Source organism: Ambystoma mexicanum, chromosome 2p, assembly GCF_040938575.1.
Source record: "Ambystoma mexicanum isolate Mex_15411 chromosome 2p, UKY_AmexF1_1, whole genome shotgun sequence".
NCBI lineage: Eukaryota > Metazoa > Chordata > Amphibia > Caudata > Ambystomatidae > Ambystoma > Ambystoma mexicanum.
Window position 1 is genome coordinate 74,660,616 of NC_090923.1, and position 26,314 is coordinate 74,686,929.

At 44.9% G+C, this 26,314-nt stretch overlaps 1 protein-coding gene across 3 annotated transcripts in view; it reads left to right on the plus strand.

The window, feature by feature from the left end:
- LOC138566223 (laminin subunit beta-1-like) overlaps window positions 1-26,314 on the plus strand; it is an 882,924-nt gene that overhangs the window by 120,832 nt on the left and 735,778 nt on the right. The window lies entirely within an intron of this gene.

A 26,314-nucleotide genomic window follows, 5' to 3' on the forward strand; every position in this document is an offset into this window, starting at 1 on the left:
TATAATGTGATGTAATATAATGTGTATGAAAACAGAGTAAGAGGGCAGGACTGAGAGAGTATGGCTCGAGAATGTGCACAAGTGCCACCAAAATCAATCCAATCGTGAATACAACAAAGACACTCTTATTTCTTGTGCACCTATAGTGATGGACAACTCTTCTGTCAAAGGAACCGATACCTGAGCGCCAGAGAATCCCTGTGTGCCCATTGTGATGTCTGACAAAGGAACCCCCCCCCTCTCTGCTACAAGATTTGGTAGCCTCTGTGTCTGCTAGAAAGGAAAATGTCCTGTGTCCTATCTTTACTCCCACCCAGGATTCCTTTTCTGGGTCAGGAGTCACTGATACTATTGGGCACGTCAGAGCCCTCTATGGGCTGATCTTTACCCCCCACTGGGCTGACCACAAAGTGTGGTACAATACCCTGTGGTGTAAAGTTCTTGTCCCACTGCTGTGTTGATTGCAGTGTGTGTGCTTGGAGGGGATTTGGCGGTTGTTGAATCTGGGGTTGCAGTGTTGTGTTTGGAGGTGTCGGCGGGTACTGAACCTACTGCTGCTGGATCAAATCGAGGGTGTTGTGTGTGGGGTATTGCCTCTGTTGCAGCTTCATTCTGCTCTGCACATTCGGGAAAGGATATTGTGTCTGTTGCTACATGGGGTTCTGAAGGTTGGGGTGTCTTGTTTCTGATACTGTGGGAGGTATGGAAGTGTATGACATGTTGGGACACCCCCTAGGTCATAGGGTCGAGAACCATAAGGTGACACCCCTCTACTCCTACATGCTAATGCAATGTACCCCATTCATCCACGCAGCCAGCACTGTCCTCCGATCCCTCTAAATCCACCATATCTGAGTCTTGCACCGTCAAATCGACCTCAAAATCCACTTCCTCTACCCCTTTGAAAGCTCCCCCTCCACCTGGGGTAATATATATCATCTCTCCCCTTCCTGCGATATATCCCACTGGTCCGGCTTGTGAGTAGTCTTGTTCATACTCAACAGGGTTAGTAATTACTGCCCCTTCCTTTGTAAACTAGGCTCATTTCATCGGTACTGCTTTTCCTTCCGGCTCTTTCTGTTCCATCTTGTTTTTCTCCTTCTCCTCTTTCAGTCTACAAAAGTAAACTATATGTGATTATAGTTCAGGCCACGCCTTCACCTCTAAACCCACTATTTTGTGATAAATCTGCTTGGACCTCTGTGGGGAGACCTTGACACCATATGTGATAAAAACTCTGTGTTAAATGATCACTGTTGACGCCCTCCTCTTCCTCAAACATCCTACACAGCTCAAAAATAATGAATCTACTCTTTAACATTTTACCGTAATGTCTGGCTGTTAAATGTCTTTAGACGTGCTGCAATATATCCATGGTATGTGGGCCAAAAATTTAATTTTATTTGTTGTCTCTTGTACCCACTCGTGGTAGTAGTTAATTATGTTCTCCCTATATTGCGGAAGTGCCTAATTTCAACAAAGAAATCACCTACTATACACACCATTAATCATCAATAAAAGACATTTATTTATAATAATAAGTTAGGTCCTTTCTCATCTTCCTTCTAGAGGTGATGGAATTTTCTCCTCCTCGCGTCTCTTTTACCTGGGACGGAGCAAAACGAAATATATGACCTTTTCTAATCTACATGGATCTATGTGATTACAGCGCCATGTTTACTGTGACCACCAAAAATGTCAACACCCTTTTCACTCCATATATATATATGGGGGAGACGCCCCAGAGGCCCCTCTTCATCCATTATATGCTATACCCACCCCCCCACATATATATGGGGTGGAAAGGGGGTAGAAATAAAAAAGTCAACATTTTTGGGGGTCGCATTAAACGTGGCCTAGTAATTGTATAATCCCATCTACACAACCTCTAATTCGTGTCTGAGAACACTGATGCTCCATCGTTGCCAGATGAGCGAATTCCAATCCTTCTATTTGCTGATGACATGGTTCTTCCCTCACTGACCCCGCAGGGCCTACTGAGGCAATTGGCAATTTTTTAGAGTTTTTGCAAGAAGAGTGGACTCTCAAAAAACGTTCAAAAATCGCAGTCAATGGTGTTCAGCAGAAAAAGGGGTAAGAAAACACCACGGCTCAAAAACAGCTTAAGAGGTGGGGCTATTGAGCAGGTTATGAGCTATGACTATTTGGGGGTCTGACTGGCGGCCAATTGTGCGTGGAAAGACCAGGTGAATTGGGCAGGTTTAAAGTTGACGAGGCAATTTTGGGCTATATCCAGACTCCTTCAGGACAGTGGGGCGGCCTTGGTAAGTGTTATCTTGCAGATTTGCACGAGCCAGGCCAGGCAGGCCACCCTCTATGGAGTTGAACTGTGGGGTATTTGTAATCCAGGTGCGCTCCAGGTTGTGTAACAGAAATTCCTTAAAACAGCCCTTGGCTTGCCTGTAAACATGCCTAATGCTCTGTTTTTTGGGAGTTGTGCCTGCCGAGTATTGGCTTCACATGTCAAATGAGGCCTGTGTTCATATGGTATAGACTCTGGACAAATGCAACTTGGGTCATTATAGTAGAGCTGTTAGGGATGTCTTATCCATGTACGGAGGACCTAACTTAGCCTGGCTGTCGGCTATCATAAAAGAGTTGATTGTCATAGGAATGGTGGGGTATTGGCTCCAGCCTGAAGCAATTCCATGAAAGCTTAAAATGCAATTAAAATAGGCCCATGAAAGCATGTGGGAGAGAAAAACCTGTGCAAAACGTGTACGTTCAGCTAGCCTAATCCCTTACTTGTCCAGGAACACACAACTTGGTTTTTAATGTTATCTGGAAAGAATACAGCTGAAATCAATGAAAGCTCTTTATATGAAGCTGCTCATCAGTATTCATCCCCTAGCAAGTTTAAAGCACAACTGGGACTCAAGTAATCCAGCAGCCTGCCCTTTCTGTCCAAATGAAATTGAAAACTGTGCCTTTTATCTTGTTTTGTCCAGGGAATTCTTATATTAGAAAAAAATATTTTATACCACTTTTTAAACAGTTTTTCATCAGAAGGGTCAATGAGGTTCTCCACCTTTGTTTGGCGGGGGACTGTGAAATAGCAACCCACTGTATGGGGAACTATTTACTTCAGGCATGGAAAAAGAAATTCAAACATGTTACCCAGCAATGAAAAATCTTCTAGTCCCGGACGCCTAGCCGACTGTTTTTCATATTATTATAATTTATCTGTTTATTTGAAGTGTTTCAGCACAATGTAGATGCTGTATTTTTACAATTTTTTACTAATGACATTTAATACTTTTTGTGATTTATAATATTGTTCATTTTTGTACGTGACTTTTATGATCTGTGTTGGATTGAAATAAATGTGTACACACAACCTCTAATCTATGCAGTGCTGCCCTTCTCCTTATAAGAGGAGTACCCACTCTACAATTCACCTCAATATTTCACCATAAAAACCCCTTTAACTACACCATGTGGTCTTTCCCATATACTTGGAGCACTCTACTTTTCCTCTTACTATTAAACCCTCACAACAATTTAAAAAATATATCTATACTGCTGCATGTTTTCATGCATGGGTACACTGACTGTCTCTCTGACGTCCACTGATGCTGGGCCTCCTCCAATAACTGCCTGCACCGCCTGGCACAGCAGGCTGCCGCCAGGATCGGGCAGACCTTCATAGAACTCGGTGCCTGCTCGCCTCCTCATTTGTGCACACTGGTGCCGGTCTCGGCAGGCAGACACTGCTACCCAAGGTGCGCAACGAGGAGCCCTCAACCTCTTTAGGACGCTGGAGATCTCTCTGGGGACTCCAAATGTACAAGTGCCAACAAAATCAGTCCAATTACACAAAAAAACAAATTTTGTATACCAAAACTTACTTTGGTGTAAAGCGCTATATAAACTCAATAAATACAAAATAAATACAAAAATAATGGAGTGCACTAGGTGCAAGAAAAACTCCCAGCTTTTGTTACTTTAGTTTGCAAAATTAACAGCTGGGAGAAAAATCAAATAACTCTCTCAAACCGCCTACATCGGGCCAAGGAATATACGGTGGAAAACCACAGAATTTACATAATTACAAAAATCAACATTTCATAAAATTCTAACATAGTCATTGGCTACTGTAATCAAGACCCTATAAAACCCTACAGATTGGAATCTACCCTTGGTTGGCAAATCCACTATCTCTTGAACCACCCAAGTACCAACCTTCAACTATAACTTCATCACCGTGAGCATCACTAACTCACTGCTCGAATTACTTGCAGGTTTCATGCCCACAGTGATAAAAGTCTTTATGCCATTGGATGGCACCTCTTAGGGCGGCCTTGGATGTTGAATCCCTCTGAGACATCCAATTAGCAATTAATGTGAAAAGAGCGATCCAAACTTGGCTTCAAGAAACAACAGATATTCCCATCTCACCTTGAATGCACAGACCCCAATACTGTTTTCTAGCCTTGAATAGCTCATTCTGCAACTCTCGTCTCAATACATGCTCCCAACGCAGGTGCACAGTCTTCTCACCAGGTCAAGGGATAAAGAGCAACCTTTGGAGAAAATGCAGTGAATGTCCGGTCACATTTGTCTCACCAATACATTCTACCATGGGTGCGATGGCACCAACTTGTCATAGAGGCACTGTGTACGCAATTTAGCATTATTTTCTTGGCAATGTTAATACATGGATCCTTGTGCATCTGGTGTACAAAGCTCTGTGTATTCATCTAGCTATCGTCTGGAATGAAGATAATTGTTGCATAGCTTAGTTTCTGGCTATAATCAAAAAGGTGACGGGTGGCGGTTTTGAATGAATCTGTACCACTGGCATGGTTCTGGGCAACCTGCCACACCACCGTTTTTTAGCTTTTCTGCACCATTGCAAAAGGGTCCAGCCATATGCAATCAGTCAGGTACTGCCACAAAGAATTAAGATTAATTCGAAACCTTCCAGCCATTACCTCTTCCGTTTTGCCTTATCACCCCTAGTGGGAAGGGTATGCCCAGGCATGGGTCCCGTGCCCAATGGGCCTAGAGACCCAAGCTACTCCTCACTTATGAGGCCCAACAAGGCTGAAATATGTCTGGGCATGCTTGTGGTCTCGTGCAGAAGAGATGTGACCAAGCAGTACATGCTCGACTACTCCTTTTGGGGTGGGATCAAGACTGATTTTCATATGGTCTTTCCCCCTTTTGTAATGGCTTGGCAGACTGAAAACGATGGTCTGGAGGGTTGCAAAGAGCAATGTCAGAGAGTAAGATTATTTTGAAACCTTCCTGCCATCACCTCTTTGGTTTGCTTTGTCACCCCGAGTGGGACGGGTATGCCCAGAGAAGCGTCCTATGCCTGCTGGGCCTAGAGACCCAAGCTACTCCTCACTGATGAGGCACAACAAGGCTGAACCATTTCTGGGGAAGCCTGTGGTCTGGTGCAGAGGTGATGTGACCAATCAGTTGGGGCTGCACTACCCCTTTTGGGAAGGGACCATGCCTGATTTGCATATGGTCTTCCCCCTTTTGTAATTGCTTGGAGATGAAGAAGGATGGTATGGAGGGATGCTCAGAGCAATGCCAGAGGTTAAGATTAATTTGAAACCTTCAAGCCATCACCTCTTTTGTTTTGCTTTATCTTAGTGTCAGGTCCTGGAAACAGCCGATTCTCACAGCTTCAGCTAACACCATCCTATCCTCCCTTCTTTCATGATCTTGGCTCTCAGCTATTATTCAAACAGAAGTAAAAAGAAAAGATTTTTAAAAAGACAAATAAATCTAAGCAGTCTAAAAGAACAAATTGTGCAGCTTCGAATTAAGGCCTTGTCTCAAATGGCGATACCCTGGCTCACATACCAGCTTTCATTGCTTTTCTCTGTCGTCTGTGTATTCAGAAACCCAAGGCGCCCAAAAGTGCAGCAAAACTAGTTTCCTGAAGTGTGGCAAAACTAACTCTATCCTACTTGTGTCAACAATCTACAAAGCAATGTGGAAGCTATACAAATACCAATGACCTAAAAACCTTTACTAAAAGAGTTTTCCTATTTTATATTTCCATTCTTACTTCGGGGGGAGGGTGTCTGAGAGGCGGTGTGTGACATTGCACCTGCCCTACCTGCACCATTTCAAACGCACTCACTCTTAGTTGCTTTATTACGAGCAAACACAGGACAATAAGAATGATAGAAGAGTCTTTTTGACTCACCCCTTGGTAACGTGGTCCATGCTCAAAAGCCTTAAATGCAGCCAAAGTATCAGACGATGCAGATGGATCCAGTCAAATTGTATGATAGTCAAGAGTAAAATTACAGATTATGCATATAAATAATTTTATGAACTGGTTTTGAAAAGCAGATTACACCGGGTGTGAGCTGGACATCGAGGAGGTTATCGTATCATTCCTTCACATATTGCAACTCCTGTTAGTCCCTCCCACTACCCCCACATTGTATCACAAAATATGCTATATTTGACTCTTTATTTCTGAACATTTTATGTAGGACAAGTTGATATTGTTAACTTTTTAAGGTTCAATTTTGCATGTCATCAACATTTTATCTACATAAGTCTCCTCCACAGAATTCTTCTAATTTCCAAGTTTTCTAATTGAGTTAATTCAGTGAAAACAAATGCATCTTGCAGGCTTGAGGATGGCACGATCTTGTACCGAGGTCTTCCAGTGGATGGTTCTAACAACTAGAGGAGGCCTACAATTCTGCTGCAGACCTCTAACTAGAGATTGGGGGGCGGGGACCAGATCACAGTAGGCATAGTAGGCCTTTGCCTGTACCTGCCCATCCATGACTGACCCTAAACAAGGACTAGTATGTTTGCAGTAAAGTAAGACACATAAGTGGCAGAGCCGGGGGTGAGGGGAGGTTAGATAGCCCCCCTCCTGGCTCCTTCCTGTGTTTTGGTGCCCCCTAGCCTCCCGTAGGGTTGGGACTCTAAATAGGCACCTGCCTGATTTTAAATAAAAAAATAAATATGAGTGGTGCGCCGTCGGGTGTAGCTCAGCACACCACTCCCAGGGTCTCTTTTCTCTGAGCTGAGCTCTAGCCCTGCTGATATTTAATAAACAACTTCCTTGCGCTGCATGCGTCATTGCGCCACCAGCAATGAACACATTGTTATGCAGTGTACTGTTGGTGGCATGTCATTTCCTGGATGTTTTCATGTCAACCATGTGTACATTTCATTGCTTTTGACCTCTTTTTTGTCACAAATTGTGCTGCAAATTAAAAAGCCGGAACAAATGGGAGGCCGAGTTAGGCTTGGTTTTCGAAGACTCTGTCTGGGGGGACATTACCTATCACCACAAAAAGATCTCCCGTAATGCCCGCTTACAGCTCGTCCAACCGTATATCATTAACAGAGCATACCTCACCCCAGAAGCCATATCTAGATTCACCGGAGCTGGCACCCAACTTTGCCCCAAATGCAGCGAACCCAGGGCCGCTGTGACACACATGTTTTGGGGCTGCCTGGTGCTAAGGGAGTTCTGGTCTCAAGTGAAGGACAGAGTTGCCGGGGCAGACATTGACATTGAGGTGGATGACCCCTCGGCAAGTATCCTGGGCAGGTTTAAGCGCAACAGGAAGAACAAACCACTAAACAAACTCAAAGACCTCAAATACATCACAGCCAAAAGGCACATAGCCATGAGCTGGAAAAGTCCCAGAGGCCCGCCTATACCCTTATGGTGGGGAGACCTCTTAAAATGGACCGCGGCTGAGACGGCTGCATGGGAAATGGCGATTCAGGTGCAAAGAGTGGACTCTAGCGACGAGCTACAACGTTGGGTGGCCCTAACAGTTCCTTTGCTTCATCCTGAACCACCTGGAAAGGAGCCTGAGGGAGAAGCAGACCTGAGCGTTTGTTAGAACTCTTGAGGAACTTGACTTTACCCTGGTCTTGGTGGGGGGAGGGAGTGGGGAGGGGAATGGGGAGTTGGGTGTTCATTTCTTCCTGTCATTTATGATATGCTTTTCAGTCACGACTGATGATGTCTCTGTTTTTTGTGATATGGAAAATAATAAATATATTTTAAAAAAAATAAAATTGTGCTGCAAAATGCATGATTTCAGCACATTTTTGTAAACATTCCTCCCCACTTAATTATTCTGTGTTCTCTCGCTACACTCAGTCGCTCGTTCTAATTTGAGGAAATATTTATGCTACTCCACTCAAAATATTCACCATGACTGCCCATGAATCCTGCCATGGATTGGATATGTCTGTTGTATCTGCAGATACACCATTATAAATTGTGTGGCTTTTCATTCAATGTTTCTTAAAAGTTAAGCCTCAATAGCCACATTATTTTTTAAAAAAAGGTTCTCGTGGTTAAACCCCCACAAACCCCTCTTATTTATTTAGAGCTTTTTCGCTATGTCCGGTCGCTCGCGCTACTTTGAGGAAAAATGTAGGGCCTTTCACTAAAAACATTCACCCACCGCCCCGTGAGACCTCACCATGAATCGCATTGAATCTTGATGCCCCTTCAGGAGCCATCCACCCCTTAGCATCAAAATCTGCCTCCTCCAGCGGGTCACACTTTAGATTCTTCTGTAATAGACTCGTCATTAGCATGCCCTGGGAATTCATGCCAGCCAATCAGCATTGCAGGAGCCACGGCATGCCAGCCAATCAGCATTGCAGGAGCCACGGCATGCTAGCCAATCAGCATTGCAGGAGCCACGGCATGCCAGCCAATCAGCATTGCAGGAGCCACGGCATGCCAGCCAATCAGCATTGCAGGAGCCACGGCATGCCAGCCAATCAGCATTGCAGGAGCCACGGCTTAATTACAGATGCAGGCCTGTGCTTGAAGCTGCGGTACTCTGCCCTCAGGGGCTCTATGTGTCTGCCTGCCCCTGGACCCCTACGCCATTACCTGCCCTCTTCCCCGCACACATGTAGCACTCTGAGGTCCTGTCTTCCATGACCATTCTCCTGCCCCACGCAGGCAACTACATGCCATGGAAATGGAAGAGGGGCTTTATTCGGATCCTCTGCTTCCATTGCCAAGGCAGCCATCTTTGCGTCCTCGAAGAGCCGGCTTAACCCTTCGTCCTTCTGAGGTTGATCCACTGAGTTCCATTACACTGGGTAACAAAAACACTTATAACTACAGCTCCTACTGTTGGGATCAATCCAACATCAAGCACTATATGGAAAGGTGATATCATCATTATAATTTACAAATAGTAAAATCCAATTGGTAAAACAGGCAATTTTCATTCAAATTCATGAACATAAAATGCATGTTTATTGTTGACTATAAGTTCGTCAAACCCCTCCTGAATATTCCAATTATTAAATTGATCACCCAGTGTTCCAGTGTAAAAGGACACATGTGTGTGCACCTTTTATAAATACAATTCAGAATAAAGTGGCACTCATCATATTATCGGTCCATCGGCCAACGTCAGGAAAGATCTCCTGACCTCTCACCATAAGGGGGGGATGCGGCCCGGTAGCTGTGGGTCTTCTGGACCCTGTATGGAAGCATTCAATGAAGTAGACCTCAAGACCTTGTCCAACACATTGCGTCAATTTAGATGGCAAGTACTGGATTGGATAGAGTTCTTGGTCATCATCGGCACCCAGCCAATGCAGATGGGCCTCGCCAATCTGCCAGAAAGACCCCGTGGGGCTCCTGTGGGACTCCTCAGGTCTGCATCATGTCTGCGATCATTGAAATTTCAATAGCACTCGTTGCCCAAAGTCAAACGCCAGCACCAGGTGCACTTCCCTGTTTGATGTGTTGTTCTGTTATCTAGTGTTATGTTACAAAGCTGGTGCATGAATGTGGATGTCACCAAATGTCAGCTCCAGCCGCAGACTGGAGACTGGCGCACCGACAAACATTGCAAACTTGTTATAACACAACCTTCTCTGAAAGAAGTGGAGCTTCCAATGTTTGCACGGATCTCAAACAGAAGAGACTTGCACTTGGCCACGCTCGATACGGCGGCGCATCCACATTGGTCAAAAGGCAACAACCGTGGTTCGCTACTAGTTTAAAATGTCCTGTGAATGCCATTGCCAGTAGGGAGACATAACCCAGATACACGTGCCCAGATACCTTAGGGTTAGGTGCGCTATATAAATGAACAAATAAATAACTAAAGAAAACCATGCACCGAAAGCTTCCGCTGCACCACCGAAAGTTCGTATCGAGTGTGGAGTATTGCAGCAACCTACGAACCACTATAACCTAAGAAAGAAATTCATCAACCTCAGACGGTCCAGCTCAGCGCTAATCTTAGCATGTGAACAGTGCACAAAGCTTGGGCCAAGCCCATTGCTACCTTCTAACAACTCTACTGCATCTGGAAACCTTAATTCCAGTCCATCATATTCTATCAACCAAGAAAAACTGTTATGGAACGACCTCTGCCCTGCAGGAGTAAAAGGATGAGTTGTGGCTAAACCACCTGTTCCTCCCTCACACTGCTACCAAGCAACAGTGATCCCAATCATAAAAGGAAAACAGGTAAAGTTACAAGATGTACCTCCTTTGCCGTGTTTTGGTAACATGGGCCAAGTAAAGGCTATACTCTCAGAATGGGTATGAATGTGATCCGGTAGAAACCCAAACAGCAAAGTAAAAACAGTCCAAACTAAAAAGGACAAGGAATGTCCAATCAAGCTTGTATAAAAACATAAATAGATATCAATCAAACACACTGATGTACAAATAACTATCCAACCCGGCCGTGTAAAACAGAACCCCGAATATGCCACAGATAGAAAGATGCAGCCTCTGGGTAATGAAAACTGTGGTGAAAAGGTAATAAGCAAACACAAGAAATTTAAATAGAAATGTCTTTCAGTGAAATCGAGCAAAAAGTGACCTGACTAATCTCTAGGGCCAAAAGAAGGAGCAGGGGGTAATTATGGGGCAATAGTACCTTTTTTCAATTGTTAGGTGATTCGATAGTGTTGGACTAGGTTTCATGCATTGCTGCAGTGCACATTGAAACAGGTTCAGGCGTTACGAGTCGTGCTGGGCCAACCGGCAAGCTGGCGTTTAGTTGGTTCAAATCAGGAGCTCAATGCGGTTAGACTGGCATTTGGATCATGAAGCTCGGATGGTTCACCGGGGTTGGATTGGGAGTCAAGAAGTTAGTAAACACTGGTTCAGGTCAGCGAGTGATGCAGTGCTCTAGCGGTTGGAGTCCAGGTACGTCGGTTTGAAGCTGTGACCTTAGAGGTCAGATGCAGGGATCAAAGATGCCGTGGGTCGAATTTGGTCTGGAGCATTAAGCATGTTTTTGAGCCAATGTGGCGGCAAGCCAGTTCAACAGGTGCAATGAAGAGGTAGTTCGAGTTCGATGGAGTGCCAAAAGAAGCACTGGCAAGTCCCACTGGTTCAAGTGCGGTGTATATGGTTCGAATGCGGTTTGACGACTTTGATGTGGCTGGTCTTCTAGATGCTGTGAGATCCGCTCCAGGAGATCCGGGACAGAATGAGTCCATTCAGGAACTACCCTCCCAGACTAAGGAGGATTGGTGCAGATTGAGGGGTCTTGGTACTCAACAAGAGCCGCCCCCACCCCCAATGTTCCCTGGGAGTGGGTAGGGAGCAGAGCTTGCCGCTACCTTGAACTGCTCGTTCTTCACCTCAAAGGATGAGGGCTTTGTCCAAAAGTGAATCAAAGGAGTGTGGGGTAGCTTGCCGCTACCATGAACTGCTCATTCTTCACCTCAAAGCATGAGGGCTTTGTCCAAAAGTGAATCAAAGGAGTGTGGGGGGCTCCCTCTTTTATAGGGAGATCTCACAGGTTATTGGACAAAAGCAAGCCTGGGGCCCAATCCCTTTCCTTGCGACATGTGGGCTTTGCCTTCACACATCATATCCAAAGTGCTTTGTTCTAAAGGACTTGGAGAAGACAAGAAGGAAAGAGAGATATAGAGAGAAACAAGATGGTGGATTTGTCCTCCTCCAACTATGTCGAACCCCCTCTGTCTACACAAACTCTGTCCCCATTCCTTACCAATATCATCAATGACCCTTGGTATGCAGCACCCTGGTGTAAGGCTAGTGCTTTTGGGATGGGTGTGCTCTTTGATTCCTGTTTCCCAGAGAGAGGTGCTACCAGACCTCACAGAGGATCAAAGGAGAGCCCCCCGTCATTCAGTCTCCTGCCCTGCGGGCTGGCAGGGCTAGTCTCTGACCAGAATACCAACGATCCCTCCAAAGCTGATATGGGCTCACAGAGTTGACACATGTATGCAATCAATCGGATGTGGCTGTCCTATAGTTTTTGTGAATTACAATCCACCACACCCTAAATTAAACTGCCACCAGGATAGTAATTGCTGGTTACTGTGCAGTTTTGTAACAGAGGTGCAGAATTTAAAGGCAGCAACTGTGCTAATGTGACTTGGCTGTCATGGCAGAGAACAAATGGGCACCTGTCATCACTGCATCTGCTCTGTGGCACTCGAGAGCAGGTGCCGCAGATTGGGATACTGATCCAGCAGGACTCAGGGCACACTGTATTCTTGGCATGGAGGTTATGAAAGGGGACCTGATTTGCAGATTACCCTTTCTGAGATGGAATTAACTGCATCATGTTATTAATCAATACAAATAAAAAAAACAGGGCTTCGACACGCTTGCCAGATGACAATTCCACACAGAAGCTTAAACAGCTTCAACATGGAGACAGATCTCTCAAGATATATGGCCACCGATTCCCCAGTGACTTCGACGCAACTCAGAGATCTCCACAGAAGCAACCATCCTTCAGGAAGGCCTTGAAGCATACATTTTTCAGGGTAACCTTCTGGTCTTGGACCGCCTCCGTGGGATTGCCCCTCGGTATCTTTTCAGGATCCAAAAGATAAGCTGACCCTGTGGGACTATCCAACAGCATGCACGTGTTGGGCTTGCACAGAGAACCAAAGACTGGTTGCATAATGTCGAACCAACTGGGTCTCCTTTTGATCTGGCGCAAAGACTCGGAATGGGCAGCAGGTGACATGGCAATGCTCCCAACAACAGAACAACCACGAATTGTGAGAAGGCATGAGAGTAGCTGTGAATTATCGTGCAAATGTATTCAGAGGCCTTGTCTCCGGAGCTGGCGCTGCATACCCGCGCAGCAGTGTGTGCAGTGGAACCAGATGAGGAGCCGCGTGACACCTCCTGGAAAAATGCAGGTGCTGTTCAAAAGATTGTATACTGGAATTTTCCAAAAGTATAACTCTTCTTTTTGTATAGGTGGCTACATTTGTGGACTGCTATATAGTTTAATGCAGAGTCTGTATAAGCACTGGACCTCCTATGTACAATCCACTCAGACGTAATGTACGCCAGACACATGGAAAAAACCCTCCTGGCAAGCACTCATTTGAGTGCCGCATGACCGAAACTGTTGTCAGGCACATAGGTAGATGATATGTTGGTGTTCACCTAGGGCAGGTTTGTCCAACTCCAGGTCTCGGGCTCTGGATCCATGTCGAATTTTCAGGCCACCCCTCATTAATAATCATACAATAAAATTTGCATACAATGATTCTGAATGTATGCACATTTTTTCTCATGAATGTTCATGAGAGAGATTCTGAAAACCCATCAGGTTTCTGGCCCTGGAAGCCTGGAGTTGGACAAGTCTGACCTAGGGCAAGCGCTCTGCCACAAAGCCTGACTGTCATTCTTCAGCGGATGTGCCTGGCCTATGCCTGGCCTTGGAGAGGAGAACGAGGGTCTCCGGGACGGATTGTGCAGCGGCTGACTCTGCAATCGCTGTCGTAGAGACTCATGAACCTAAACCCGGGCGAGGTGGGTCAATGCGAATCCACGCCCCTGAACTTGCCCGCGCGGTCTCTCTCTGTGCTGGTGACAATGTAGCCGGGGTTCACCAGGAGGGGTTTGCAGCTTGCGGGCGCAGCCTCCCCGAGGCATTGTGGGAGCTTCCTTGCACTGTCCCACAGCCCCACCCATGGCAGGAGGAGGGTGGCATATGATGTATGCTACACATTGGGTGGCATACATGAGCCGCCACCTAGGGAGTTCGTATGCCCTGGTGCAAGTTTCCTATTGGGAACACGCCCGGGCACACACACTGTCTCCTTTGCAGGGGAACAGCCTTCAGGACAGGAGGGAATGTTCCAGACCGTGGTCATATCCCAGAAAGACCTTCAGTTTCCTTCTGTGATGCTGAGCTGCACGTGCAAAGGAAAGGATAGCAGATTTCCGGTGAAATGACAATATTATGGAGGACGTGAACGATTTGAGAATGCTGCACCCGTAGAGGCCAGACATTGGTGGCGCTCACAGTTGCTCACTTTAACATATGACCTGGCGTTATGTACCCATGGAGCGCGTCCATGCGCCAAACACACTGCTTTGGAAACAGCACGGCAATCTGCTTTGTGCGTGGGAATCAGCCGTGCGTTATTTCTCTCACCACACACTACACGGTGTTATTTGCCATGCATCCTGCAGCACTGATGGCAAGGCTTTTACACAGGGCGCGATCCGTTCTGATCTTCAGAAGTTTACATACACTTCAACAGTCACAATTCACAATGCTAGGCAGCATGTACAATTCCGACGGATTATAACCTTTCTGGGCCTGTACAACATTTTAGGCAGTGCTCATTTTTCACTACACATGATCTCCTTCTGCTCACGTTGAAACACACATTAATGTAAGTCATAAAAAGGTTTTTATCATTCTCCATAAAGTGTCATTATTTCTCATGTGTACCCAGTACCTGCAACACATAGTTAGTCTTGGGCTCCAGGATGGGGCCTGCCGTACTTTCTTTCTTTCCATCTTCATCTTTCTTCTTTTCTATGCACCATTCTTTCATTTGCTGCCTTTCTTTTCTGCTACCTTGGCCTTCCCTCTATGGCTTTCCTTTTTCTGCCCTCCTCCTTTTTTGAGATTGAAAGAAGGGAACAGAAAGTTCTGTTGAAGGGTAGAGAAATCCCGCCACACACTGCATGGGCTAGGTCTGCAGTGTAGGCCCTTCTGCCACCTGTGACCCTGTGGTGGGCAGAAAGGAGGCTTTCCACAAGGTTTTCTGGGGACTGGGTTCAAAATACCTTCAACTATCCTCCCTAAATACCTCCCCTTTCGAGCCCTTCGCTCCTCTACTTCTACTTCTCCGGGTCAGTCGTTTTTCAAGGAAACGAGCTGGGGGTAGATCTCTGTCTTCAGCTGGGGTCTCCCTTTGGAACAGCCTCCCTGCCACCTTGAAACTTGAGGAGAACCATCAAGACCTTCCTCTTCGCTTCTGCCTTTGCCCCTCTTCTCCCCTGCTGAATTGCTTTCTCTCTCGGCACTGTGCACCTGCCTGGCCACCCTCTGTCCTTCGGGCCCAGCTACCAGCTCACCCTGCCACCCTCCTGCACTGCCTCCGGGCCACCGTTTGCACTGGGGCCTGTATCTGTACACATAAAGCCCCCCACACACTCTTCTTCTGAACTTATCAGATACACCCTATCTGACTAACCTAGCACTTGCCACTTGCTGGCTTCACTACCACTGTTTATCGCCTTTATTTATTTATTTATTATACTTATTATTATTTATTCTGTTCTCTCCTCTGTTCTGCACTTTCCACTTCTCCCCATTCCATGAATTTTCCCCTCCCCCCACTCCCATGCACTTGCGCGTTCTCAATGTCACTGGGCCTGGTTAGATCGTTGTTTTTGTTCTCCCGTTCCCCTCCCTTTGCCTGGTCGCGCTCTGAAACACTTGTGTACGAGCACGATATAAATAAAATATAATTTGATTTCATTTTATTTATCTGATATGAAAAATCCTATGCAAACATACATCTGTGTAATGCAAGAGGCATGAAGCAATCATGTTTTGTGATATGGTGCAAACTTGGCACCCACTGTTATTGATCGCCAAGCCAAACAAATTAGCACCACTAAAGAAAAAATAGTTAAATGCATCAGGCTCGTAGAGTCAATTAAGCCACATTTCTGAGGAGTGCCCATGTTTATGCTGGCTGTGTCCTGATGAAGCCTCTTTAGCAGAAACGTCCTCTCTCCCTAGCACACATGCTTTAATCATGTCCGATAGAATTGAATGTATTTCGGGGCTGGCACACATGCCAAGAGAACAAACAATGTACTAGAAAACAACAATTAAGGCAAAACAATATTTACACTGAAAAGGAAGGAAGTTCCTGCTTTCCAATAACAAATATTAAGGCAAGTGCTGTGGAAACACAGATTAGTTTGCATTAAAACAAAGTATAGTCTTTTGTAACCAAGTGAAGACTGCCATAGCTTACAATACAAATTGACATCTCAAAGAGCTGGTTCTAATCTAAGATAAGTGGGGGAGGCTGAACAGAGCTTAGTTGCACCTTATCCGCCCGCTCCTCAGCTGTCTGTGCCTCTAATCAAGCACAAAAACACCGAAAATATAAAAATAAGGGTTCCCCATCGCTGTCAGTTTATTGTTTTATGTTAGCTATCTCCACGTTACAAGAAATATTAAAACTTAGAGAAAATCAATACATTAAAACAAGACTGAATGTATATGTAGACATCTATGTAAACATTTAGCCCTACCTGCTCTGACAGTCTACACACCCACCCTTTGACCTCGTGCACTGACACATTTAATGTCCTTTTCGAATGTAATATATGATGATAGACTTAATTTAATGCCCTTTTTTAATGTAACCTATGTAATTTATGAACGTATGCGAATCAGACTGCTCCCTATAACATGATTCCTGTATGTAACCAGAAACCTGGATTCCTACAACCATTAAGCATATTCTTGCAACATGTAGCTTTCTACGAATATCAGCACCCGGATGCCTCAGGGTTAGGCCTGCTTTACAAATGCCTAAATAAATAAATAAATATCCACTAGAACAGGGTATCTTTGTCTCTCCAGATGTTTTGGACTACAACTACCTTCAGCCCTAGCTAGCATAGACAATTGTGTGGGATCATGGGAATCAGAGTCCCGTAAATCTGGAGAGCCCCAACTTGCGCAAATGGCCGTATATTGATGGAGGCTCTGCTCTGGTTTCAATGAGTGGCAATGCCCTGCAAGTGTGTTTGACGCACACAGCTCAGGTTTGGAAACGGGGGTATCTTGAATGCCAACGCTGACATCCTTGACGCACACGGCATGGGACGGGAGTCAACAAGGCTCTGCGTCTGTTTTAGGCTAAGCGCCAAATTATTCCTCTTCACTGCATGCTAGCAAGAGACACATTTAACCTATACAATATATGTCGCATATCATATGTACAGATATCATATGTTCGTTAACAACATTTTGTTAAGGGGAGGTTTGGTTGTGGCTCTGAACAAGAAAAGCCTCGCTCATTAGTCAGGAATGCTTCCTAAAGCAATTCTAACTCGGCCACCACCAGGCTCTGCTCACCAGGAATCAGTTGTGATCGTTGGCATCAACAAATCAGGTCTTGAAATTAATTATTATAGTCTATTTGGGCCCTAAAATTAAATTAAAAGTTAGCATAGTCTGGAGTTCTGCTGTTTTCCTTCAGTTCCTTTTGTTCATCTTACGCTACCTATTCCCTCAATCTTAGGGCCGCATCACAAGTTGGGCGGTATCCCTGCGGTAAATGCACCGGGATACCACCAAACGCTATTAGCATTACCGCAACTTGGTATGGTGCAATTTGCGCTGGATCGTGAGTTGCAGTGGCGCTGTTAATCCCCATTTGATTTTTAGTCCATAGGACCCTATGGGACTTTTCGGTGCTATTACCGCTGGCGGTAATAGCGCCGGTGGTAATAGCAGAAAAAAGGGTGGACAGCTGGAGATTTACCTAGAGGTAAATATCCAACTTTCCACCCAAACACAGGTTTGGGCAGAGCGGTAATGCAGCGGTAATAGCATTACCGCCGCCTTTTTGCTGCTCTACCCAACCCATGATGAGGGCCTAAGGGCCAAATACCCCTGGCGGTGACAGGATGTGGCAACTTTGGAACATTCCCCGGTATGCAGAGATTTGGCACAGTATGAAAAACGATGAACATAGCATAACATAGCATACCCTGTAGGAACGGTGAGTACGTGCATGCCATTTGTGATCAAAAGCAGTGCATGGTGGTGGCTGAGATGTGACTGCACCTGGAAACAACACTTGTGCTTTTCTGAGGATTTGTAGTTTTGCAATGTCCATTCAACAAAGTGTTTTTTTTTATTGAATTTCAAATGTTCTTCTAAGAGCAACTTAACCTCATCACCATTTAGCTACACCAATGAAACAGTCATTTAAGGAAATATAAATGAAAACATGAATGAAGCAAATACTAACAAACGTTATGTCTAGAAAACAATATGCACTTCACATTTCCACAGTCAAATAAAATTCTAAAAGTTCAGAAGAATATTACAAATAAAACAATGTAGCCACCTAAACCCTTAATTTAATTTATTTCATGCCTTGAAGACAACTACAAATTGACTGGGTGATAGCAATGTGTGAAACATTGTAATACACTGGACTCAGCCCTGTGTGTTTTAAACATTTTCAGATTCTCTTTGGTCTTCAAGTGACCTGATGAAAGCCAGCAAAGATTGATCTGATTGAAACCAGTCAGCGTAAATCACAAGTGTCTTCGAGTTTACAGTGTAGATATGTATTTTTGTAAGGTACGGGGTAGGAGTCTGTAAAATAAATGAAATGAAGGAATTGGCTGCCTTCATTTTGATGTGTAGTTTTGTTTTTCACCCATGGGACTTACTTTCTGTACAAAAGTGAATAGTGTTTTTGTTTATGGACACAAAAGATTTCTTTATTTTTGGATTTTTGTCACTTTTTCTTTTATGTTTTCCTAAATGGACCATTGTATTAGTTTCAGTAGGATGCACACAGTCTCCTAGGGACCTGTGTGATAATGCAGATCACCGGAACTTGATTAGTGCGGGCATGCTCTAATTCTGTTAAGGACACAGTAATGAATAATGTGCATTTAAAAAAAAAGTTTATTGTTGCATATATAGTTTACAAGAGACCTTACACAACATAATAACATTAGCAAAGAAAAAACACTTTCCATAAAAAAAGAAAAAAAAACAGATATTTCCATCAAAATATACAAAGTACATACATCACACATTGAATCACAAGGAAACACAATTCATCATTCTAAAAAAAAGAAATTGATTGGACAGTAAAACATTCCTTTCAGTACAATCTCTTCAGCAGAATCTAATCGCATTAAAGTGCCCAATTCTACGTTTTTCTTATCCAGTTCAGAGTTAAGAAAGGTAAGAAAGAGATTCAGAGCTAGGACCAAAGAGATGCTAGTAGCCCACATGCAGCGACACCAGAACAAGTTTCTGGACACTTCTGAAATGTCAGTGATCTTATTCCTGAAGTATTTGGCATGTTCCTTATAAAAACAAATGGGCAGATGACAACCAAGTGCTTCAGGGTTTCCAGAGAGTCAATTACTCTATAGAACCTGCATTTTCATCAGTTGTATGCAAAGCAGCCGAAATATTCGGCTCACTCCAATGCCTGATTTTCTCATAAACAGGCAATTGATTTAGTCTAAAGCGCATGTAATTCGTGCGTATGTTGGAACAGGGAAATTGCTCAAGATACAACAGCAAACATTCCTTTGCATGGACACACTCTGAGTATTCCTCATAGCTGGCATAGGAAGAAATACAGTCCACTGTCTCAGCCAAGTCTGTCCTAAACAAGATCTTTTTAATCTGCCCCATTTTAGCATCAAATCTTTGTGGGAAACCTTAATGCTAGCCAGTACTGAGCTCATCCTTTCTATAAACTCTCCTGTGGACGGAACAGTACCGGCATGCATTGCTAAATTGAAGTTCTCGTAAAGGGAGTTCTTGGGAGGGTCAATCATTCTTCTCAAGAAGGAAAGCTGCTCCAACATACCTGGCCTTCAAGGACACAAGGACACAAGACACAACTCGTGTCTAATGATCACGTTAGGAATAGCCATCGAAAGGCCAAGTATGTCCTTCCAGAGCTTTCCTTGGAGAATGTTAAAGGTGTTACCCATATTGTGGGCGCATAGATCAAGACCGTACAGAATAATAGATTCAAATTTGGCTAGATAATAATGCCTCAAGGGCAACAAGGAAAATTTACAAACTTTCTGCTTCAAAAACTTCATTTGAGCAGTACGTTTTTTAGCTTAGTCGGCCAAGATGTTTTTTCCAGTATTCAATACTAACCTTGTTTGATAAATGATAGCCCAATTAGATGACAGTCTTGACCTGTTCCACACTATCAGGTCCCATAGTCCTGACATAGTGCCGGAACTTAGTTCTATGTGACAGAACCAAAACCTTGGACTTGGAGGCATTTGGCAAAAGGTTATTGTCCTGGGCATATTTGAAAAAAAGCTGCATCTTAGCTCTAAAACCTTGCAGCGTTCGGTCAAGAAGTATGAAGTCGTCCTCAAAGGCCATCCACTCCAGCCTAACACTCCCCAACCTAGCAGCTGCGATGGAGGGACCCTGCCAAGTCCCTCATCATCGCACACGCATAGAATGAAGAGCGTAGGTGCCAGGGTGCACCCCTGTTTCACCCCAATACAAGTGAGTATTTCCGGCGACCGAGCACCATCCTCAGACAGGCGAACTCCTATGGTGGTATGCAAATGAAGTAGAGCAATCAATTGAACCAATTTACAAGGGATGTTCAAGGAAAGCATTTTGTGCCAAAGCCTGGATCTTATGATGCTGGATAGACTTCCCCACTAGGAAATGATGAACATAATGTCTAAGATGTGACAAGATGGATGCATTGAGTGAGGTGCCCAACTCTTCTCGAAACCCCACCTGGAACTGACTCAAAAGATTAAGCTCCCTGATAGCACAGTTGAGATCCCTTAGAATGAGGATGGAAAAAACCTTACCAGTGGCATCAATCAGTGCTATAGGTCGGTAGTTGGTCAAGTCCAATTTGTCCCCCCTTTTATAAATCGGTACAATGATAGACTTGACCCAAGAAGCGGGGACAGTACGGGACAAAAAGAGGTGGTTGAACATAGTTTTTAAGAGCTCAGCCCATAAACCTGGGTCCTCTTTAAGAACAAACAGAGGTATACGGTCAGGACCGGGGGGGGGGCTTTGACGGCTTGAGCCGACCAATAGCCCACACAATGTCTTCCCTGTACCAAGTGCATAAGCCCTTAACAGGACTTCCCAGATCAAAACCATCGGAAACCCTAAAATCATCAGGTAGGGCATATTTGTTGGTATAAAATAAAACCCAGTTAGCAGAGTCTATAGGACAATCCATACTCCCTTTAGCATTCCCCAATTACCTGTTAACAGAGGACCAGGATTGGCCGTCATTGCCCTTGCACAAGTTCTCCAGCATGTTCTGATGATGCAGAAGATAGGCGTCCATCGTCAGAGAGTTTACATAGTCCTTATGTCTCAGAAGGATTTTACGCTTACATACAGTATACTCAGAGACCGACATCCTGAATCTTCTCAGCTCAGCGAGTTCCTTTCTTCTGCAAAACGTAGATTGAAGTATTCTGTCATCGCTCACATAGACTCTTTTACTTATACTCGCTGAGCTGTATTGCTCTCTAATTTGGTGTGTTCAGGGCAGAATAGTAGTATATACGGAAGCCTTACAGCCTTCCCTTAGCTCACAACCCGGGGTAACAAAAGCAGACTCCTTCAGGGACAAAATCAATAGCTGGTTGAATTTGTAGACAGTTTTCCTGTTCCACACCATTTTTGTTTGCTTATTGTTAAAATCCAGACCCGCCAGGTCCGGTCTAATAAAAGGGGTAGGCATGGAAATAAACAAGGGAAAAGATTGGGGCAGATGGTGCCCCAAATCAGAGGGAATATGGGTCAGGTGACTACAGTTGTTCCTAATGCCATTTGAGACATAAATGTAGTCAATCCTGGAGGTCAGCTCCCCTCTATGCCAGGTGTATTTAGGGGCATGTGAGGAGGGTGGATGATCAAATAAAGACATTTATTTATTTATTTTTATTTATTTTTTTACATTTATAAAGCGCTCACACAGCCCGCAGGCATCGAGGCGCTGTTACAGGAATTGTTTGTTTTTCTTATTTGCGTAATTGTGTTTTTTTTTGTCTTAGTTACGTATTTATAACGCGCTTAAACACCCAGAGGTTTCTAAGCGCGGACCTGGGAATCAAACCTGTGTTGCTTCGTGTCGTCTTGCTTCCAAGACGCGCACGCTGCGGCTGAGCTATCCTCCAAGGGCTTGACCAAATCCCCCAAATAGAAATCCCACCGAATACCTCGACTGATATTCACATGCTGCCTAGTAGGGGAGGCCCCCATAGCATTCCACTGTGCACCATCTGCACAGAAGGAATTGAAATCACCTCCCAAAATCACTTGATTACCATATCCCCTCTGAATCCAGTCATACACAATATCTCCCAAACCATACTCAATGGTTTCAAAGGTTACTCTAATGGGATTCCAATAAAGGTTAAGTATCACAATTGGTGTGAAACCAGGCCCCAACTTTAACCCAATAGCCAGAAGCCATTTTGTACTACATATGATTTCCTGTGAAAACCCCAAGTTGGAGTCTATAGCGATTGTGAGGCCCACTCTAGGACATCCCCATCGTCGGGCATGTGACACTGTGAAAACCTTCTATCAGAGGATTGACCATGAGCATAGACTCTTGAAACAAATACATTCTCGGAAATCTATTGCCTGCAGGATTAAGCATGAATTTATACAGATTAGAGCTGCCACAAGTACTCCAGGAGATGATTTCGATCTCAATTCTGTCATGCATGTCCCGTACCTTGCCTCAAGCTCTCTATGGACTTAAGGGCCGACTGAATCCAGGACCAGTCCAGACCATTACCCAGGAGGTTAGAGATAAGAGACAACACACTACCAGAGTCACACGGCGGTACAGAAGGAGACCTTGCTACTGCAACTGGAGTCAATGCTACCGGTTCCTTAAAAGTAAGAAATGTATTGGCTTCAACAGTATTTTGTAATTCCACAAGATCAAATCCCATAGATTTACGATTATTCTGTTGGTCCCACACCACGGTTGCAGCCATGACCAAGTGGAAATCACTAACCATTCTACCATTCACAATTCTGGGGAGGGATATAGCATCCATATCATCAGTAGTTATTGTTCTCAGGAGCGGAACCTTCTTAAAGATGGCCCGTAAACCAGTCCTATTAAATTTAGTCCCTTTCACAAATTTCACATTAGGCAACCAGCCTATGATTTTACTACCAGCGCGAGCAGCTTCTCCCGTCGCCAGCTCTATGGCCCCAGTTTGTACATGTTGACCCAAGCTGGCCCCAGCACTAGGGAGTATACCCCCTCTCGAGACTTCACTGTTAGCCAGACTGACCTTAAATTGCTCCTGGACAACCACACCCACCCTCTCTACCAAAGAGCTAGATTGCCCCCCCAGCTCCGTTGGTTGCAGCCATACTACTCTTGGGTAATTCCTCCGATTTATTCTCAAGAGTCACTATTGGCAAGCTAGTCACAGGAGCAATAGAGGCGCCACTGGACTGCAGTGGACCAATGGTGTTGTGGGCATGCTGTCCTGCGAGTGGTAACTGGTAGAGTCCGGTGTACCCTCCCGAGATACCTCCTCACCTCTTTCTTCTGAAGAGCTTTTCAGATCTCCGGACTTCAACCTCCTATGGCTCTTCTTGTCTTTAGGCTTCCTGGGCTTGGTCCTTTTCTCCTTCCGATCGTGGAGGGAGGGTCTGTCTTCCCCAGAGGCCACCTTGACCAGAAATGAAACCTAGCCAAAGGGAACTCCAGGAAGCCAGCCCTCGATGCAGGGAAAAAGCCTTTGGGCAACAAAAAACCTCTTGATTGGTAACAGAACTCCTTTCAGACGTGTCTTGACAGGTCTACAATCAACCGGACAATTTCCCTTTAAACGGCTCCACTTCATGCATGGAAATACCAGTCTTTCAGTAGCAGTAACTGGAGAGGGAATGTTGGGAAAGCGAGTACTGCAGCAATCTTCATAAAGGAAAGAAGTCAGAAAGTTAAGTAAGAATAAAGAGTCAGAGGGAAACCCAAGAGCTGGGACAGGTACATGCAGGGACACGAAGGAAAGTATAGTCCGAAGGTTTAAGCGTGGACAGAGCCATAGCAAGAGGAAGAGCTTACTGTTATTGGGAAGAGAGGGTAAGGCGATGGCAGGCCCCGTGTTAAAAAAGCAAAATCACTGAATGGACAGGAAAGTTAGGTGTGCTTATGAAAATGCACACAAGGACAAGAGGGATCTACAAGGCTGGGAAAAACTCCGAAAAAATGGCAGCAGAGAAGGGATGTTGCGAAACAACACAGCAGGTTCCGTAAAGACGGACCCAACGAACAGAGCGTCTCTCCTCTGCAGATCTTATAGTCACGTTACCCACTTGGCGGGGGCCATCTTGGGAGAGGACTAGACCAGTAACATGGTTAACACAATGTACATTGCACTTCCTGGAAATCATGGAACCAGCTGTACGTCTGTTTGTCTGCTTTGTTTGAGGACCCACTGGCAGGCTCTCACCTTCCACCCCCCCTCTGCAGTTCCAATGAGATACCAAAGCTCTCTATATTTGCCTCTCCACAGACAGCTGTCCCTCTAACTGAGCCTGGCCAAGAAGTCATACGCACTTCAGCAGAATTCCCATTAGCCGGCTCATCACAAGCGCTGCTATTATTCCTGAGCATTTCATGCTGTTGCAATTGTCGTATGGCTTTGAGGTTGGAATTTCTCCCCTTGATTTTGATTTTTGGCATGTTCTTTCTTTTTTTAATATATTTAGCCTTCCTATGCTTTTTTCCCCTTATTAGATTGTTCCTTGATGACTCTGAATCAGATTCCTTTTCAATTTAAGGGGAATATACATCAGTCACTACTATTACCTTCTGTTCAGATACTTGGTCGTTCAATAGACCCATAGCCTCCACCAAAGCCAAAGTACTATCCAGAGCAGTTTCAACCTTATTTACAGGTGAAATTTCCTTAACAGTCTCCTCGGAATGGCTGAGGACCGCACACTGAGACCCCCTTTCTTCAAGGTCCACATTGGGTCTTAATGTGAGAACATCCAATATAACAGACACTTTCTCATCCAATGTTGTCAATCTACAATTGAAATCATCTTGAATACACTTCTCCAGAGGTACATTTCTACTGCCTAGATTTGTGTTGCCAACTAGAATCTCAAAACAAGCCATACCTATCATTGAAAGCCGTTTGCTGACGAACCAAAATCCCACCCAAACTGTCCTGAGTGTCACATAATGTTATTAACACCAGGTTTAAACTAATGTGTAAATTAGACAGAAGGGGGGAAATTAACTCACAGCACCCTATCTCAGTCGTGGCCTTAGGGTTCCCCAAACACGGCCGGGATTCAGGACCCACCCCCGGATTTAAAGTGCTGGGAACAATAGGAGCATTAATAACTGGTAATGTTGTTGGCAAACCATTCCGATGGTTAAGTGCTGCCAACGCAGGGGGTATATCAAGGTCTATGGTGTCCCTTAACCAGTCCCTTGTAGCGTTAGCAACCATATGGAATGAATCCTTTAGACAGTCTTCTAAGTCTGTTCTTGAGGACCGTCCTCTAGAGCGATGGTAGAGTTGCTCACTCGGAGAGGACCCTGTGGGCTCAGGCGTCCACCAAATTCCAGCGTGCATGGATGATCGTTATTAGATGTCCTTTCATCATTAAACCTCCCAAAAATAAACACATTAGAGAGATCTGATGTTGAGGTCACTTTAGAAGCACCCCAGTCAGCAAAAGAACCCCCCCCTGCCGCCGACATCATACATCTTTTTACAACGTGTAAGACCACCCGCTTCGCCAAAATTCCTAAAGTTCACGTTAGGCTGCGGAGTAGAAGCGTGAAACCTAACTGTTTTCCTCATAGGCGGCGGAACTGTCAGCCTTTCAGTTTCTTGGAGGCATTCAGCATCAGTTAGTTCCAAGAGCCCTTCACCAATCGGCGCAATTGCCAATATATCTGTAGCCTCTATATTGGGAGGTCATAAATTCAAAGGAGGCTCACCCAGAGCCTGGCGTGACGGCGTAGGGTTAATTAAGGCGATGGTTGTAACATCGCTGAGCAACAAACTGTTCCTTGCTTCGGGTAAGGGCATAGAGAAAAATCCCCTTGTTTGCTCCAAATTAGACACTGGCTTGACCTCAGGATTTTGTAGCTGTTCGGGAGCCAACTCACAGTTACTCGCCTCGAAACCGCTCCTCAGGGCAACCATAGTATGAAAAGGCAGTTCTTATTCAGTATAAATTGCGGTTCAAAGGCGGGAGGCCAACAGTCACCGCAATACGTAAGGAGAATAAATCTG